The sequence below is a fragment of the Lampetra fluviatilis genome, chromosome 17 (assembly GCF_964198595.1).
Source record: "Lampetra fluviatilis chromosome 17, kcLamFluv1.1, whole genome shotgun sequence".
Classification (NCBI taxonomy): Eukaryota; Metazoa; Chordata; class Hyperoartia; order Petromyzontiformes; family Petromyzontidae; genus Lampetra; species Lampetra fluviatilis.
This window is the reverse complement of record NC_136291.1, coordinates 5,330,557-5,350,875: the sequence shown is the minus strand read 5'-3', so window position 1 is coordinate 5,350,875 and position 20,319 is coordinate 5,330,557. Positions and strand designations below refer to the sequence as shown.

The 20,319-nt window shown below is 40.8% G+C and overlaps 1 long non-coding RNA gene and 1 other non-coding gene across 3 annotated transcripts; both read left to right on the top strand.

Annotated features, from left to right (window-relative positions):
- Window positions 1–1,719: 1,719 nt before the first annotated feature.
- On the top strand, window positions 1,720–19,757 carry LOC144936731 (uncharacterized). 2 transcript variants are annotated; one of them, XR_013637456.1, is made up of 3 exons: window positions 1,720–1,814; window positions 4,031–4,106; window positions 19,656–19,757. It is a non-coding gene; the product is annotated as an uncharacterized LOC144936731 (long non-coding RNA). The 2 variants fall into 2 exon arrangements; XR_013637457.1 differs by having other exon boundaries at window positions 1,720–1,889.
- Window positions 6,012–6,118, top strand: LOC144936979 (U6 spliceosomal RNA). Its single transcript, XR_013637533.1, has one exon. It is a non-coding gene; the product is annotated as a U6 spliceosomal RNA (small nuclear RNA).
- Window positions 19,758–20,319: the final 562 nt, after the last annotated feature.

Sequence of the window (20,319 nt, the reverse complement as noted above, 5' to 3'; positions counted from 1 at the left end):
CATGGAAGTAGCGAATTGTAACATGTTTGTAATATACTGTAGAAAGCTCAGATTGGTGGGACGTGTCAGCCTGTATGCCTTCACTTCCGACACGACCGCAGGTGGCTGTTTGTCATCTTTTACTTTCACACATTCTGACCCTGGTTTAGTAAAGACTGGGTCACCCTTGTGTGTGCTCTTTCATTGCACCTGTCTCCTCCAAAATGGGATTTCAACCCACGGCCTTGTGTTTTGTGGCCGCTCAAACCACTATTAATCTACCTTCTCTCCTCACGAAACACAATGATTTTCAGCGCTGGGTGATTTTCATTGTACAATGCCAGGCTGTGTGGCTTCACACCAAGGCGAATGGTGCCATTATAACAGGCAAGCCACTTTCTGGACCATAAAATGCCCCACATTTGACAAAAGTAAAAAACATTTCAAAGGACATCTGTGTTTGGACATTTCCTTACCTCATTTCACCCCTGTTAACAGGGAGGCTTCCTGAAATCCTGAAACCCACTTGGTTAATAAGTAACCCGTTCACCTGATTTTGCTTTCATATTTGATATTGAAATGGATTTCGCTTTAATTCGGCTAAATCATGAATACAAAATATCATCAGAACCTGGAATGTCTGCCTCACGTGTACGTATTGCCAAACTCAATCGAAACGAAGACTATCCGTTCATATTAAATACATCGAAAACAATGCTCCGGCGACTGCACAGCAAGTACGTCAATTTGTGGTTATCTCTTTAGACTTTGCCGAGAATTACATCCAATACCACAAGGTTGTAGTTTACATGAGTGTGGCAGCAGCCGTATGTTTTCCTGGAATGATAAAGCGATGGCCCAAATTTGGGCAGTTGAATCGGTCTCTGACCTTCAAATGTGTTTGCATTAAATTTGTACTCTTTCATTTGTTCACTAAAATTGCCAAACGCGCTGACCATGTGCATGAAATGAATATGCCGTGTGCTGGCCTTTCTGTTTATGTTCTTGCCAGCGACACATTATTCAATTCATGGAACTGTATACATTTTCCTTCGTATGAATGTATTGAATAAGTAAACAAAACATCGAGCTAAAGGGCAAAAATAATCACAATATGGTAAATACAACTTTTAAAACAAAAATCCCTTAAAATGTTATCGATGCTAATATAAACAGCTAAATGTTTAACACAGTTCCTTGTAAATGAAAATGTTATAACGCATTGTGCAAAATTATATGTAACCCAGAATCACATTTAAAAAACGACAATAAAAATATAAATGTTAACAAAGCACAAAATGAATCAGAATATGTTTTTTTTATTGAGGAATCCGATGAGCTGTAGAGCTCTTTTTCACAAATTTCTAGGAGGCTTGCGTTCTCAACACCCCTAGTCCAAATCAGCAGCAGGTGGCACTCACGCATTACTTTACAATTTCTATTTGTGGTTAAACCAAGCATCAACCTCTTACGTCCGCAGCGTACAGCACTGAAAAGTGTTCACATCCTGCCCACGTTACAATTTCATTACTGTTATTCATATTATTTATGAATTTAGTTGTGGCAGGGCCCCGTGGCTGCTTATGTAAGCCCGTCATGATGAATTATTAACAACTTAGCCGCGAGACGTCACCGTGCTTTGTGTATGTGCCGTTGTTATGGAGACGAGCCAGCCTACTGAGAAATTTAAAAAAATCACGTCTCGTCCCATACAGCAGTTTTAACTTACGTACGGCCCGCGTTCGATCGCCCAATAGTGTATAGCGCGCACGGGTTTGTGCTTGAAGTTGCGCGCTGTCCTCGGAAGCCGGGTGACATGGACATGACGATGTCGGGTGAGTGGGTTGTCGTCAAGGGCCAAGGGCGGCTGACCTCGACAGAGGAATTCAATACGCAGAACCGCACAGCAGGTGATGTGCAACCACGCAGTGCCGGTGGGGCCTGTAGCATATGTTAAAAAGGGGGCCTAAATTGTTTTAAAAAACACATAAATATTAAAACGCACATTTTTTACTTGCATAGTAAAGTAATTGTATTTTTTCATTTGCTATACAGCCAGATAATAAGACAAATCGCTAACTTTAAACACCCAGTCGTTCATAAAAGTTGAAGGCAGTATAGTACTATAGTAATAGAGCAAGTGCAGAATCACTGAACCGGAATTGATAGCTTGAAAGCATTTAGCGCGGAGCCCTTGAAAGTGCGGGGCCCATAGCATGTGTAGCTACTTTTGCTACTGGGATAATCCGGCACTGCAACCACCCCATCCATTCATTCCATTGTGCTTCAACTGCGAGTCTGCTCCACTCTCGATTTTCTAAGTTTAAATTGTCATCGCTCACAGAATGACTTTATTTTAAATCCTTTATATTAAGTTCACTTGCTTGCTTGCTTGCATGCTTACGACCGTGCAAATCTTTCGGTCGTTTTTTAACCCACTTCCCGTGATCCAATCGAGCTGAAATTTTGCACACAGACTCGTTGTGCGTGACAATTTCTTTTCGTGAAAAAACATTTCCAAAATTGTACACTTTATAGGTAATTTTTTTTTTATATTTAATTACCAATTGCTTAATGGTGGCAGGCAATCATCTGACCCATAGGTGGCAGCCATCTCAAGCCAGAGGACGAGAGGACTCTAGCCGCCCGTTTCAAAGACCAATGTGGGCTGGGTTGTGGCCCATTGAACACGCATATAAAGGATTTATAGTGAAAAACTTTGTTTTTATGGGTAAATTTTTTCTCGCTTCAACTTGTTTAGTTTTTGTTTCATCTACTACCTGTGCACATCATTGTTTTCCGTGTGTTCAGTTTGTTGTCCTTCTCCACGCACCTCCGATTATCACGGTTGGCTACGTACGGTGCGAAAGAAGTTCAACATACATATCGAGTCGCAGTGGCATGAAGGCTAAAACATTGGACTTGTAATCGAATGCAGGATTTTCTCAGACTGGAGTTAAGTTTCCACTTGCCGTGCTGGCGCTGCGTTCACTTTGAGCCTCACGGGGGCAGTGGCTACCGAGGGTCCCCTGCCCCAGAGCAGAGGTCGCAAACGGGTTTTGATTCCTTACCCGTACCCGGCCGCACCAGGGTCGCAAATGGGTACCCGTAACCGTACCCGGCCGGGTACGGGTACCCGTTCCCTACCCGTACCCTACCCGAAATGAGTGACAAGCGGTTACTCACCAGTGACTCACGGCCTACCCGTACCCGGCCGCACCAGGGTCGCAAACGGGTACCCGTACCCGGCCGGGTACGGGTAACCGGGTATCGGGTAGGGTACGGGTATTGGGTACCCGGTTGCGACCTCTGCCCCAGAGTGTCTCGAGGTGTAAGGCAATGGGAGGCATGTTAAGCTATGTATTTATGCACGTTTAACTTCTTTACAACAACAAAAAATAACATAATTGGCTGCAATCAACGACCTCATCATATGTTGACAAATGCATATTTAAGGACAGTAACATTCAAAGTTTACATCACTGCCAATCTTGTCCTGTTCATAAATCTGTCAGTCTTCTTTCAACAAACCTGTCATTGCTTTCGAGTAGAGTACAAGGGAAAAAAAACCTACCACATGTATTCGTTCTATTGCAACAGCGAACTGAGTTTCAGGCAATCGTGTAATCCGCTTATTATGTAATTTATTTAAAGCATACCAAGAAAAAAACGCGTCATGTCAACACTTTCGATTTAAAGCTTTCGTGACTGCAGGGATTCATTTTCTTGGTTGTTTCGGTAAAGTCACGTAGAATGGAAATAATAAAATAATATAAATAAAACATAATAAAATAATTCTCACGACGTTGCGGCCACAACGCAAGCAGCCGTCCTCAGGTGGAGAACAGGTCTATCGAGAAGACATTCAGACTCTGTCTTCTCGACAGACCTGTTCTTCACCTGAGGACGGCTGCTTGCGTTGTGGCCGAAACGTCGTGAGAATTATTTTATTATGTTTTATTTTTATTATTTTATTATTTCCATTCTACGTGACTTTTCCGAAAGAACCAAGAAGATGTCAACACTTATTACATTTAACTGTAACTTTCAGACAAGAGGAGGCCACCAGCCATCATCAACGACCGACAACTGCAAGCCCTGTGCAGTATCACCGCTCTCCAGCAGAGGTGAGTGGTATTCCAAGTTCTGGCTGAAGCCAGTAAACAGCTCAACACTGGGGTGTCGTGTGCAACTTGCCGAGAGCCTCATAAGCCCCATGGTTCCAAGACCAAACACAGCAGACTCTTGATTACACTGGTCAACAACAATTTTTTTTTCTGGCCTGTACTTTTGCAGCTGTTTTAGACTAATTTCAGGGTGCTGATTCAAAATCTGATCTCAGATTTGCTCTATCACATCTCATTTTATGATATCGGCATACCCCATTTTCATTGATTTTGCCTGAAATTAACTCTGTCACTTATGATTGCAAGTTGTTGCGAGTCAGTGACTGCTTTAGTGTTCAAATATGGTGCTGTATTTTTAGGATTGTGTGTTTATAATATCATTTTATGTAGATATCCACATTTATTTAATATTTTTCTTCTGCAGTTTTTATTGAAAATGCAATATTTGATATCACAAAAACTGATACCAGATTTGGAATCAGCACCCCAAAATTACCTTACAACCGTTGGAATACCTTATGCCAGAAAAATTGTGTTGACCAGTGCTATCGGCGTGCGGTTTATTTGATTAGCAGATTAATTGCAACGCCTTAGATTTTAACATTGATTAATGACTCATGGATTTTCCCTTCAGCCCAAGTTAATAATCTAAAAACAGTTGTACGTTGTTATTCTGGGAAATGTTTATTACAAGCCACGTGCTTAAACCGAACAAATGTGTGTTCCGTTTGATCCGAAATGCACGTGATCGCCCCTACAGTACAGTCGTAGCATATCCTTACAACAGTGGGCGGAGTTTGATTGATTTTGATCGGCGTCGTTCTGCTGTCATCCACTGTCATCACTGAGCACACACATCGATCGTTGGTTTTTGGCATAGTGGATTCACGTAAAATTAATATTTTTGTAATATCCGCGATCTTGCATTTTTTGCGGCCATCCCCATCATTAGCGCAGATAATCGATAGTCTACTGTATTTTACTTGCTAGTACCAGGTGACATTGCAAAACGTGAGTTCTGCCAACATCTCTAAATGGCCAATACAATTTTAATTGTGCAACAACTTATTTAATAAGTGTGTTATCACATCATGCGCTTCATTAGTCACACAGAAACTGGTCATGCTATATATTTTCCACCTCTAGTGCTACCAAGTTCTACTTTGGCCTATGGACTATCTCATCAGCATGCATTATGCAGGATTTAACTTTATAATTTACAAAGCAAAATTAATTTCAGGATGGTAATTGTTTTTTACCCTTTTATCTGGCAACAAAACTGACACCTTTTTTACAAGGAGTCATGTTTGCATTGACCTCAATACCTGCAGTCGGAATGCAAACAAAAAACACAACTCTGATAATGTATGCACTGTCCTTGAAATTGATTGGTCCACACCCGAGACAGCTTTCTTTAGAGCCTAGTCTCACATGGTGTTGGACCAGATGACGCCAATTTCAAGGACAATGCATACATTATCAGAGTTGTGTTTTTTGTTTGCATTCCGACTGCAGGTATTGTGGTCAAGGGGGGGTCTGACTTTTTGTGACGCCGTGTGACGATGGAAGGGGGGGGTCAAAAATCGTCCAAAATCGCGTGACGTCATTTATGGACGGCCCTTAAACATCATTTCACACCACCCCAGTGTAAGCTCGAGAGAGGTATCCCTCCAATTGCTTTCTCACACAACTGCCTGAAAAAGGGCCTCCACTAGAGGGAATCTCTCGGAAGACCTCCTCTTCCCACACTGTTCAGACATCTTTGGAGAGTTGGGAGTACCCACACTTGAACCCACCACACCGTGACCTACCCATCGACTAACTTCGGTGGTTCCAATTAAACTGCTGGGTGGACAAAGGCAGCGGCAGTCGACTGAAATAGTCCCGACGACCTCTATATCGCAAGTACTTGCTCCGGCAGTACATATGCTAAAATTGGAACGATACAGAGAAGATTAGCATGGCCCCTGCGAAAGGATGACACGCAAATTCGTGAAGCGTTCTGTATCGTAAGTCCAGTGCCCTAACCATTACGCACACAACAGCACCGTCCCATCTCCAGTCTAGAATCTACTAAATAGTCCCCAGGGGTGATATTTAGGACAGTTACATTGACCACACACATTTTAAACGTGAAACCAAGGAGCTTTTGCAAATAATTAGCATACTCCATTAAACGTGATCACTTCCCTACAAGGGCCATCGTGTTTATCCAGCCGTAGTTGGTTTTACCTGCTTGTGGGAAAACCTTTTTGCAGAGAATTGTATATTGCACATGTTGATTATCCTATAAATAACCCAACCGGTAATGGGTATCCATTGTAATTTGTGTGCATACATTAACCCTCACACACCCCCCTCTGGTATTCGCACCAGATTGGCATATAAGTGACGACATCACATTTATCTCTCTATTGAAGACCGAAACAGGAGGCTTTCTCCACATCTCTGGCTGTCGCCTGATGATGCGAGTTGCAATTACCGACGAAACGTCGTACTCGAAATGTAAATGTTGTTGGTTTAGTCTCTAATACACCGGTGTGCTGAACGAGTAAGGAATTTGCACGTTTTGTTTACGTGACAAACCTTACTAATTGGCTGTGTCGGGTGGTGGCGGGTTTAACGACACATTTATAATTACGGGATCTAAGCCAAAAAACACTATTATGGATAATTTTGGTCGTGAAAACCTACTAGGTGTGAAACTATTGTATTTGAGATTTACATGATAATCGGCAATTTTGAACCCTCGATGTAAGTGGTGCCTCATTTGCCCACTGAGGGCGTTTGTAATATACACATTCTGCATTTTACACATGGTTTTTGTCAGGAGAAGTGAATAATGAATGTGAGAGGAGACGGTAACATTTTACTTCTGTTGCTGCTTTAATTTTTAGACATTTCATGCTGAACTGGAATACTTGAATAATGTTGTACTTTAAATAATGTCATGGGTTTTTCATGCATTTTTGTTCAAGTTGAATAAAATTAAACTTGAATATGTATTTCGATTTAAAGCTTTCGTGACTGCGTGGATTCATATTCTTGGTTCTTTCGGTAAAGTCACGTAGAAGGGAAATAATAAAGTAATAAAATAATAAAAATAAAACATAATAAATTCTGAGAATTTGATCTTATTATTTTAATATGCATATTTCCAAGTTGTGTTTCACATAAACCTCCTCATATACTCTATATTTTACGTTTCTTTTAACACAATCTTAAAACTCGGTATGATAAAACAAGTCAATCTTTTTAAACGAGTTGTTTAACAGTTGGATAATTTTCTTTCTTTTCCAACAGTATATTTAATTTCATTAAAGATAAAAAAAAATGTGGGTCTACTCTAGACTAATGTGCCTGAATTTACATAACACAAAGTTGATATTAAATTCAAAGTAGGTCATTTCCCCTGTTCACCAGGTTTTAAAATTATCTTGTGCTTTAATTTATTTCAGGAAAAGTGCTCTAAGAAAAAGTGTCTAATTGCCATTCATGCCATTCATCACTTCTTTCTTTCTTTCCATTTGGTAACATTGCCACTGCACCTACATTCAGCAATTATCAAGGTTTTCTGGTTCTTTTAATTCTGCACCGTAAAAATTCTTGCGACAATTAACCCCCCCCGTCTCCCCCCGCAATGATTTAATGAACTGGGGTCGTGACTTGATACATTAATAAATTATTTTTGTAACATGTTATTGTCTCAAATAGTACGTTTAAGAATGAAAAGCAGCATTTTGCTTTACTTCAAGAATTACATTTCAATCAGTGCACAATACCTACGATGACACGTGCTAAAATCTCAACACATTTTGCCCGAAATGTCACCTGTTATATCATATTTTCCTTTCAAAGACAGTGTTGTTATTCATGAATTTAGTGAGATTTCTTTGCCAATGCAGTATCACCAAATAATATGCGACGACACATTTATCGAACACACGGGTACTGACAAAGCATGCAGAAACAAAAGCTGAAGAGGTGGTACACTTTGGAATGATATTGAGGGGGGAAAAGGAGGAACACATTGAATAGAGAACAAATTAAAAACTGGACACGATACAAATTGATGATTAAGAGAAGTGGGCTTGAGCGAGCAGGAAATATTGCTCGAAGGGATGATGATCAAGGCTAATGGTGGAGTGGCAGCCGAAGGAGTGGACACGCTGGAGATGGAGCAATGGACGTCAAATTCAAAACTAGACACGATACAAATTGATGATTAAGAGAAGTGGGCTTGAGCGAGCAGGAAACATTGCTCGAAGAGATGATGATCAAGGCTAATGGTGGAGTGGCAGCCGAATGAGTGGACACGCTGGAGATGGAGCAATGGAGGTCAACTTGGGTGCAGGAGTCAAAGAGAAAAATGGAATGTTGTATCAGGAGACGGAGGGGTGGCGATGGGTTGGAGAGGCCTTCATCCAGCAGTGAATGGTTCAGGATGATGGTGATGATGTATAGTTGGTTTTTTTGGTATTTTAGCATAAACATTTTACGAGCATATTATTTGCGCATACATCTGATGAATCATAAATATTGTATTCTTACACAATACAGTATATCATACACGTATATTTTAATTGATGTGTCATTACATGCCTGTTAATGAAATTATATAAAAACCTACTTTCACGGTAAGGTTTAATTCGTTTAAAAAAAAACAATGAATCCCACTACACACATTAATACCCAAGTACATTGACCGTATCTACTGCAGCAAATGCGCCATGCCTGGAGGTGCCTCTTTGCCCATGTAAACATTGCTGTTTTTAGAGCGTGCCTGCTCCATGTACTCTGCCTGCAGCTGTGTTGTTTCACGGCAGTGAATGTAAACTGTAAACCCGCAGCTGGAGCCGCAGACTGTAAGGGTCCTGCGGTGTGAATTCCACTTCTGGCAATGTCATGGAAAATGTTAGCGAAAGATAAAGGGAGCAGCCCCTGCAATTACTTGCTCGTGTCACTGTTGGCAGAAGGAAGCTCAAGAGAACACCTTATAAGAGGGTGTTTGACTTCCTCGTTCATGCTTTTTTGCACCTCCGATTACCACGGTTGGCTACGGATCTACATTCTTGATTTGAAGCTTTCGTGACTGCAGGAATCCATACTCTTTGGTTTTTTCGGTAAAGTCACGTGGGTAGAAAATAAATCACGACGTTTCGGGCGCAACACAAGCGTCCGACATCAGGTGGGAAAGCATGACGACGGACGCTTGTGTTGCGCTCGAAACGTCGTGATTTATTTTATTTTATACCTACGTGACTTTACCGAAATAACCAAAGAGTACGTCTATACATGCTGGCCAAACGTCTTGAAAGAGGTGGGATTATCAACGCTTTGGCCCCATCTTCGTGCAACACTGCCGATTGGCACATTTGTGGTGAACACGATTGTACTTGCCGGGTGGACAGAGGCGTGGGATTTCACAAAACTTGGAAATCGTTTCAACTGCCGCGTGGTGGAAGATCCGATTGAACCGGCGATCGATCGTTGGAGATTGCAAGCCGGTGTGCTGCCCATTACATCACAGCAGCGTCTCCTGTTTTAGTATATTTATAATTAACACGCACAATTATGTATTTACCATGCTGGATATCCTAGGACTACTGTTGACAAAGTAATTTTCCATGGGGATTTGCTTAACATTGATCACAATTAGTGCCCTCCTTACATGGAATGTATGATAACATTTACCAATGTCAGGTTATGGTTATACATTTAATAGTTAATGCACGTATGGCTGATATTGTTAGATGGCTACATATGTATTATAGTTGGAAGCTAAATTTGGCTTTGTTTTATATATTGATTTTAAAGAAATAGTTCCTAAACAATAGAATAAATTAATTTTGTAGGTCATAAAAAAAAAACTTAACATACAATGTATTCGATTTGGTATACCGATGAGGGTCATTTTATACATTCTTTTACTAATTATATTGTGCTTACATAAAGTGGGTGATCAAAAACGTTTGAATGCAGTGTATAATATATTTAAAATAGTGCACAGATTCTCGCATTATTGAGATTTTCACTATATTTACTGTTGTGTGATGTTTTATACAACGTTATATAATATCACGCGGTATGACTTGTGAAAGAAAAAGTGGACGAGGAAACAAAAGCACGTCAGAAACTTGACTGTAAATTGACTCATCTTCTTGATTCTTTCGGTAAAGTCACGTAGAAGGGAAATAATACAATAATAATAATAAAACATAATAAAATAATTCTCACGACGTTTCGGCCACAACGCAAGCAGCCGTCCTCAGGTCTGTAGGGGAGACAGCGTCATGTTATGTTTAATTATTTTATTATTTCCCTTCTACGTGACTTTACCGAAAGAACCAAGAAGATCAATCCCTGCAGTCACGAAAGCTTTAAATCGAAATGTAAATTGACTCCGAGGGAATGTACGAGAGTGAACAGTCATTCCCCGCTCAAATGAGCATTAAGGTGCTTTTTCTCCCGTGTACAGCCATGAGCCAGTGGTGAACATTCCACATCCCTATGGCGGGGGTGAGTCTACCCACAAGACAGACACTGTTGACTTCCCCATAAAGTGGTACTGAGTTTATAGACCCCCGGAGGGATGATGGGCTGAGTCAACCGGCAAGCACATTCGAACCCATTGCCTCCTGAGAGTGAGCCGCTCTCTCTCTTGCATGAGTGCGGTGTGGGGTGTGAATAAAAGCTCGCGCAAAGTTGATTAATTAAAGCGTACTGAGTGTGCAGGGGGTGCATCTTACAAACTAAAGTCATAAATACAGAGTTGTCAATGAGCTGAAGAGCATGCTCAGCACCAGCACACTCACCTCTGGCCCTGAGGGATGCTGATTCAAACTGTAATCACAGGACGTCCTGGAGCTGGATTTCAGAGGTGAAATAAAAGCATCTGTCCTGTCAGCTTATAGATGTTGAAAAATCCCATGACACCCTTCCCAGGATCCCGTTATCATATGCCATGTAATGATAACCGAGAAGTCCAGTGTGAAAGCTCATGTTGTATGTATGTATACGTAAGCCTACCGTACTAAGGTGCATTGCTAAAAATGTATGTGCCAGGGTGTAAACGAATATAATATTGTAAAAAGATAACCAATGAGGACAATATTTGATTTAAAGCTTTCGTGACTGCAGGGATTCATCTTCTTGGTTCTTTCGGTAAAGTCACGTAGAAGGGAAGTAATTAAATAATAAAAATAAAACATAATAAAATAACTCTGTCTACTTGACGGACCTGTTCTCCACCTGAGGACGGCTGCTTGCGTTGTGGCCGAAACGTCGTGAGAATTATTTTATTATGTTTTATTTTTATTATTTTATTACTTCCCTTCTACGTGACTTTACCGAAAGAACCAAGAAAATGAGGACAAGATTTCAACATTAACAATAGAAATGTAAATTCTAAGATTGAGATTTTATCTTGGGACTCGTAAGTTGTTGTGATTTACAATTTACATTGGAGCGACTGTGTCCAGTCCACGTCTGCAAACATATCAGAATTCACACTTCGTTTGTGACTCAAATCTTGCAGAAACCATATGAGGAATTCTCATTGGAAAATATAATGCTAATTGTCATCTGGATAAAGTACCACCTAATCCAGCTGATTATGTGTCTCAAATGGAACAGAAGATTTCAACTGCCTCACAGCAACAAGGGGCATGATGATTGAATCTTTCTAAGAAGTCTCAGAGATGGGATATTTTTCAAAGTTCAAAGTAAATTACAACATAACTTAGGGGTCCTGAGTTTGAACGATGCAATATTTGGGGCTTCAGTGCATGGAGTGTATCACATTGTATTAATTCCAAGTGTGGATTGGCACATCTGCATTATGGAAACTAGGAGGCACTAATGGTATATCACACTATTGTAAATATAATGTTTTAATAAATCTACGTAAATATGATTACCGTTTCTTATGGTGAGCAATTGAGTTGGCAACATCCAATCAAATCAGAGAGGTCACATTACTCACCAAGGTTGCATGCTCATTTCTCATCAAATAACATGTTCTAAACAAACAAGGTTTTCATTAGTTAGTTTCAACCCATTGGCGAGATGTCTGTTTTTATTAACTAGATGGGACTCCGTATATGCTGTTGCCCCACCTGGTTGTTCAGAGTGATTGGGTTGTTGGTGAAAATTTCAAGCGACATTTGCTCTTAAAGTGCCTGAGGGTAATCATGGCATTTTCAGCCAGTACCAAAAGTAGCTTACATATGTAGCTGTGTGGAGTTTGTTACTCCCTTGCACAATTGTATTACCACATTAAAAAAACATACGCAACAATATATCGGCAAACATCTCAAATAGGGGCCCTACGAATTGATATGCATTATAGGTAAACATTACGGTAAGCATTTCTACTGTAAAATATGCAGCGTAATGTTAAGAGCTAAAAGTAATACCACAAGAGCCATCATTAAGCTGTGTGTGATGGACTATGATGTGTTTAATCAATAACGAATCAATGTTAATACCTTTTCAATATGCATCCAGTCACATGTGCTGTATTTTGGTGGAGCATTTAAACCTATTTGGAGATATTACAAGTTAGTTTTAACCCTTAAAAACTGCTCAGTAAGCAAGCATTGTTTAATTTAAGAGGAAATGTTATGGATTTTTGGCAGGAACAGGTGATTGTTATTTTTTAATATACATAATTAAAGAAACTAATAACTGTGATCTTATTCTAGCATTTTCAGTTGACCAAGATCAAATTCGAGCATAGTTAAGAATAGAATGGCGTGTTCACGTTTCATAGATTTCACAAACAATTCAGTGATACTGCATTGGCAGTGGTGCACAAGCACGGGTAACGTACAACTTAACGCATTAGTGAATAATAGTGGCCTCAAAAGGAAAAACGCGTAATATGTAACGTTTCATAACAAGTGAAGAACAAATTTCGATTTAAAGCTTTCGTGACTGCAGGGATTCATCTTCTTGGTTCTTTCGGTAAAGTCACGTAGAAGGGAAATAATAAAATAATAAAAATTAAACATTATAAAATTCTCACTATTTTATTTTCTCACTATTTTATTATGTTTTATTTTTATTATTTCCCTTCTACGTGACTTTACCGAAAGAACCAAGAAGAAGTGAAGAACATTATGTGCTATGCATAAGACGTGCGATGCAATAGGACCACAGCCCTCAATGTCACCTATTACTTACTCTTTCATGTTATTGACGAAAGTGTCGAGTTACTTGTTTACAGTTTAAATCGTTTCGCGCGAATATTGTTACTTTCAGGGCTAATGGAGCGCGGTTTCTCCATTTCAACTGCACGTGACAAAAAGGAAATGTGCAAGGAAAAACAAGGCATTTAGATATATTTTTCAACACTGAACTTCACTGACTAAAACAGAATAGGCTCTCATGAGCAATTAAAGAAATAAGAGATTATACTCGTAGATTGTGACGGAATTTCGAGTTAATTATTCAGAGCGGTACAGCGGCTGATGCTCTCAGTAGATCAGTCCCTTTCAATTTGCCTGTCAGAGCTGAACCAACATACTTGTGCACATACGAGTGTCTGTGCCTTCACTTTGTTATAATCTGCAAATGGAGCGAGATAATGTGAGCCACGACTAGGGCACGCCCTGCTTGCATTGCTAACTTGGAAAACGTGATTTGCAAAGCATTTTCAAATATTTTTTTGTTCTATTGCACTAAATGCTTCGATTGTGCAATGATTCTTTTTTAAAAAGGCTATTTTTCAGATTTAATCGATTTAAAATTGCACGTATATGTCAGCTCGGTTTATTTACACGCCAAGTTTTAGCTTCCCGTCTGCCGTCCTTTGTTTTGTTTTTGGGGAACACAAAAATAAGTATAACCCGTAAAAACAAAGTTTTTCACTATAAATCCTTTATATGCGTGGCGGCTAGAGTCCTCTCGTCCTCTGGCTTGAGATGGCTGCCACCTATGGGTCAGATGATTGCATTGCACCATTAAGAAATTGGTAATTAAATATAATATTTTTGTCCTAAAAAGTGTAAAATTTTGGGAAAATTTTTTCACGAACATTAATTGTCACGCACAACGAGTCTGTGTGGAAAATGTCAGCTCGATTGGATCACGGGAAGTGGGTTAAAAAACGACCGAAAGATTTGCACGGTCGTAAGCAAGCAAGCGAACTTAATATAAAGGATTTAAAAATATCCGGGGCTGAGCTGGCGGGGCACGCGCGTAGCGAGCGGTCACGCTGGACACGCGTTGCAGATGTGCACATGAGCTCCCTGAGCTGGGAGCCACGAGGAGCACAATGAACCACTGTGTCGGATGGCTTCATTCAAGTTGAAAATTGCCTACACGGCGGGGCCATTCACGCTCTCTATAGAGAGCCATTCCCGACTCTTAGTTAATAATATCATGATCGTATATAGTCCATGTCCAATCAATTTCTGGATGAAGGTCTCCTCAAAACCTGTGTTAGTCATGGGGGGGGGGGGGAGGGGCTGTTTTGACCATACTTCACCTTGCTGGTCAGTGCAGGTAGATTGGTAAAGGAGGGAGGTCTGCCAATACCAGTTCGGATATCATTCCCCGTCGATGTTCACCATGGCTGGGAATCAAACCGAGGTTGCTGGATCCATTGTGTGGTGTGCTAGCCACTCTTGTTACACCCCCTGTTATAATGTACAATATTGCAAATGATTAGTATACTTTATAAAACCAATATCTTGACACATTCGTCAAAAACAACGTGGCATTAATAGAGCAAATATATATGTAAGAGGTGACATTTTAGGCAATGGCCCTTCTTAATAGGACATAGAGAGGTCAGAGAATATATCATTTACTTTATAAGGCACAATAGTGCATGTAAATAATAACTAAAACAATGTAACTGATGAACCAGAAGCATTATAAAAAAAATAATACAAAATATGTTTTTTTTTAATTAGGGCTACTTCTTCTTCGTATGGCTGATGTTGATGTAGAGCAACAACTATAATTTTACACTGAGGTCGTTAAGTCAGATAATGATTGCATGAGGAGTAGCAGAGTGGTATAGCTGTGATGATACCTCCTTTGTATCTTTTTAAATCGGGCATTGAGTTGTTACATGTTCCATGGTCTGTTCTGGGTGACCACAGTCGAATACTGGAAAGTTTTTAATTTCCATTTGTGCATCAAAGTGTCCGCATTTGCCATGTATTGTGTGGATGTGGCTTATCGTTGCACATACGATTTTGCGGATGAGGGAAGCCAGGGATTTTCTGTGGTGGGTAAATTGGAGCTAAAAATCCCACAGTATGGTGTGTATCTGAAATTCGGAGATGTTTCTACTGACAATTATTTTCCATAAGGTGCACTCTATAAAATGTTTAACTAGACATAATTTATTTATTACTAGATGTGGTAAAAAAAACACCAAGAATCAATGGGATTTTCGATTATTCATTTCTAAACAGTTGGATGTAGAGCAGTACTGGCGGAATAGTCTATCAGTTATCCCACTCTGAGATTAAGGGTGACGTCTATCGATTTGAGTGTACGAATTAGGCCATGAGGAAGATAAGCTTCAATTTGGATGTTGCACTTGCTGCGTATTGAACTAACTTAATTCGCCGACCGTTTCCCAAGTGCAAGCATGCTAGAGCTGCACAAAACCACGGGGATATTGAATAAGGGAAGCATAATTGATTAAATGGCTGCATTCGAAGCATAGTTTTCAGTTTCATCATGGGACAACATTCGTCTATTCCAGGTTTATATTAGTTTCCCCCCCATTTTATCTTAATTGTGCTATTGCCATCATGCCATGAGATAAAGGATCCATGCACAACTCCTAAAAAAGTAGTACATCACCCCATGTCAGAGAATAACCCGTGGAAATGGATATCACAGAACTATTTTTGAAAAAATATCTTCAAGTGCCATCTTAACCATGCTAGGAGCAGCACACCCCTGACCCCACTATACAAGAGAAGAGTGCTCATTGCATGACAGTAAACCCAAGATTTAAAGTTCTCACAGCCAGAATTTATCTAAATTAAGTGAAAAAAAATGTTATCTCATATTTTACACAGCAATTGGTGACCAGGATGAAACCAAATACTCAGTATTCAAGTACTTTTAGAGCCCAGTGCCAGCTCAGCGTTCGGGACTGTGAGCCTCTCCGCCACCTTTATGGCAGGTTTATAGCATTTTAGCACACGTAGCTCTGCCACCAGCTATGCAGAGCAGAAACAGATTTAGGTTTCTGGCAGATTTTAACATTTTGTGAAAACACGTGAAATCAACTCTGCCGATGTAACTCTGAGAAGTCAGAGTCATTCCAGAGTTTTCCTCTTTAAATAAATGCTGTTGAAATATATTGGTCCACATGGCACATAGGCTGATGCACAAAAACATTTTGTATTTTGATGTGGATAGACGGATAGTAGTCTATTTATATTACATTATACTGCAGTTAGTAATGACATATGTAGTGTTCTTCATGGAGGCACACATTTGAACTTGGAGGAAACACGTTTATTATAACACCCCAACAGGGTTATTACTCAACGCTACAACGGTTAACGAGACCCCAACAGGGCAACTACATAACAAGGTCGGTCAGTAACGTACTGCCGACCATCCCGTCTCGTATGCGACCGACGACCCAGAGCGAAGGCCGAAGAGTGAGGACCGGAGATCGTAGGACGCGCCGACTTCCCCCAGAGAGCCTTGATCGTTCCCAGGACCCCGGCTTCATGCCGCTGAGCGTGGCCTTTCCCCGCCCTCGACCACGCCCCCTTCTGGATCTCTCCAGGAGCTTCTTGGCCCTGATCACGTGTCCCCCGAGCCCCCTTTCGCACACCCTCGCTACCCTGTCCCAGTCACGTGCCCTCTTGGGTTCACACAGAGTAGCACGTCCTCACTTGCTCTTTCTCCGACCCTCACCAGAACCATGCTCCCTATGTCCCGCTTCCATGTCAACCCTATTCTGGTGGCAGAGAGAGAGACTCCCGATGTTCATTTCCACTCTCGTGACAGTAGTTGGCGCTGACGCCATTGTGACCCCTTTAATGCCACTACACATATACTAAGCCATCCCAATATACAATAAATATGAATGGGGTTCTATTCGCACAATCCCAGCCTTTTAAAATCATTGGTAGCGCCTCATCCACTCTGACACAGCCTTCATCCCTTTGCGAGTTTCTTATATCTTGTGCCTTAAAACTGCTTCACTTTCACAAACCTCTGGGGAGAAAATTAATTGTGGAAAGATATCATTGAACCTCATTCTCTTTCACGCTACTTACATACGGCGATTTGCACTGCCGAGACAATTAAACATTGTCTCCTTACCAAACAAATGAGATGTTCGTGCTAATGCTGTTTCTAAAGTATTTAAAAACTTCAAAAGCATCTGGATATTGGCAGCAAATTAAAACCCACGCCAAGGCAGTGAATACACATTGCTTTTTGTGTCTAATTTGTCGTCCTTCCACCCTTCACCTCCGATTAGCACGGTTTGCTATGTGCGGTGCAAAATAAGTTTAATGTACATACGTAATGCTCTGGCAATGGGCGAGCAGGCATGTCTTTAACCTATGTCCAGGTGACACATTCTGCTTGAACTAGTGGTTTTAATAAATAATTGAGTGTTCTCTATTGCCCAAATATTATGGCATTTCAATTAAATTCACACTCCTGAATATGTATTTCACTTTAGGGGCATCTATGTTTTCCAAAATATATAACTTTTTTTAATGGACGATCTAACTGAAATCTCAGAGACATTCTAGACCAAAGCAAGTTGATAATAAGAATCAATGAATTACAATATGGTGCCAATTTCAAATTTGGTTTGTTGCGCACTTGTTGCCCAATGTGCCTATTATTTGGGTGTTCTAATAATATAGGATGGAGAGGAACAGTGGCACAGGTACATTGCTGCTAGAAATGGGAACCATTATACGATTCCAAATCCTGGCCATGGCGAACATCAGCGGCGATTAATATCTGAACCGCTTCTGGGGCCTCTCCCCCCATTCACCAACCTACAATGATAAGCGTGGTGAAGTATGGTCAAACATTACTCACGATTGACATGGTGAAGATAGATGTTCATCCAACAGTGATTTGATTAAGGGCTGTGTACATACATACAATAATAAGATAGGTTCTCTAAGTGCGAGGAACATTGACTCAATCCTGATCATTCTCAAGAATGTCTCTATCTGAGGTGGCCGTGCGGCTAAGTAGTCAGAGTGCTGAGCTGGCACGACTTCGGTTCTGCATTTTTATCTGGCTATCTGTGATTCAACCAGGTTTTAATGTGTATTTAGGTGATGATCTTAGCCCAGTAACCAATGACTGTCATGGAAAACTTCACATACCATTTTATTCTGCACTTGATTTGGTTAATATGGTGAGCATTAACTCTCATATAGCAGAGGCTACCCTCCACTTTATGGGCCATCTCAAACGAAGAGATATTAGAAGTAGCACATTGCTATTAACTTATGTGGGCTATTCTATTACATGAAGGATTACACTGATCTGTGAGACATCCAACGAGATAGTCGTCTCATAGCAGAATTGGCAGAAAACCCCCCCCACCAAAAACAATATCTAACCATATCCAGAGCTGTTTCAAGTTTCTTCAACACCTCCACCTCTGTCCACCCAACAGTATAGTGGCTTAACGGTGGCGAGATGTTAACTACCCCGCCTGGTATACAGGAGGTCGTGGGTTCGAACCCGACCATGACGCCTGTATATTTGAAATTTGCGTTGTTCTCACCGTGATTACGTGGATTTTTCTCCGCGTCCTCCAGTTTTTCCCTCCACATTTAGAAACATTCGTTAAAAGTATTTGGCTGCTTCTATACATTTCCACGTGATAAGCCACTTCATTGGGCTATCATTTGTGGCCAGGTCGCTTATGACAAATAGCTATATAACTCAGTGTGGGTCTTACCTGGTAAAATAGAAATAGTGAAACAAATAGGAAAATGGTTACACCACAAGATAGTCGATTGGGTTCTCTCATCTATTTGAAGACGTCTAGACAGCCTGGAAGACGAGAAGGGTTCTTTATAGTTCCACCTTGTGGAGGCCTTTCCTCCAGAAGTGGCACGAGCAAGATATTCCAGGGCTGATAAAAGTTTTTTTTTTAAATCCTTTATATTAAGTTCGCTTGCTTGCTTAGGACCGTGCAAATCTTTCGGTCGTTTTTAAACCCACTTCCCGTGATCCAATCGAGCTGACATTTTGCACACAGACTCGTTGTGTGTGACAATGCATTTTCGTGAAAAATTTTTTTCCAAAATTTTACACTGTTTAGGGAAATTTTTAAAAATATTTAATTACCAATTGTTTAATGCTGCCAGACAATCATCTGACCCATAGGTAGCAGCCATCTCAAGCCAGAGGACGAGAGGACTCTCGCCGCCCCGATGCCACGCATATAAAGGATTTATAGTGAAAAACTTTGTTTTTACGGGTTAATGTTTTGTTAATTAAAGGAGGCTAGCACATGCATACCATTTGGTTGCAAGTGACATGCAGTGGAACTTCATTTTCTGTATGCAGATGCACCGGGGAGAGTGGCTCGGGAGAAGCACACGTGGAGTTCATGCCGATCTACCCGATCATCTTCCGAAAGCCGATGCCTCCAGCTCCCAGGATTCCGAGGGGCACAAAACAGCAACGACAGTAAGGGTGGTGGGACTCGCTGAGTCGATGCCTCGCAGCTTGATAAACGATCACCCCCCACTTCATCGGGTGACCGTTTAAGGGGGGTTAGCAGTTAAAAGCATTTTTTTACGCGGCATAATTCATTGATACTGATGCCGAAGCAATTTAGTGTACATAGAATAGACGCACTCGTAATATAAAATGATACATCAACAATAGTAATAATAACCATTGCAATAACGATAATAGCGTGAATTAAAACATATATAATTACGTCATAACGACCAGTACCATCATCGTGTTCACCACTATCATTAAATTATAACGGTTATAATTTGAAACAGGGAGCTTGTATCAGACAATGAGCCCCGATGAATTCCGGTGTGCATTTTTTTTTTCTTTTGACCCAGACCAATGAAAGCAATCATATGAGTACAGCAGGAGCACTGGGAGCCCGAGGGCCTGTTTCGCGTCGCATGTTCACTGACACGCACGGACAAGCAACTCTGTGGGCGTGTGTGTGTGTGTGTGATCTTTGCGTACGGCAGCAGAATCGTTG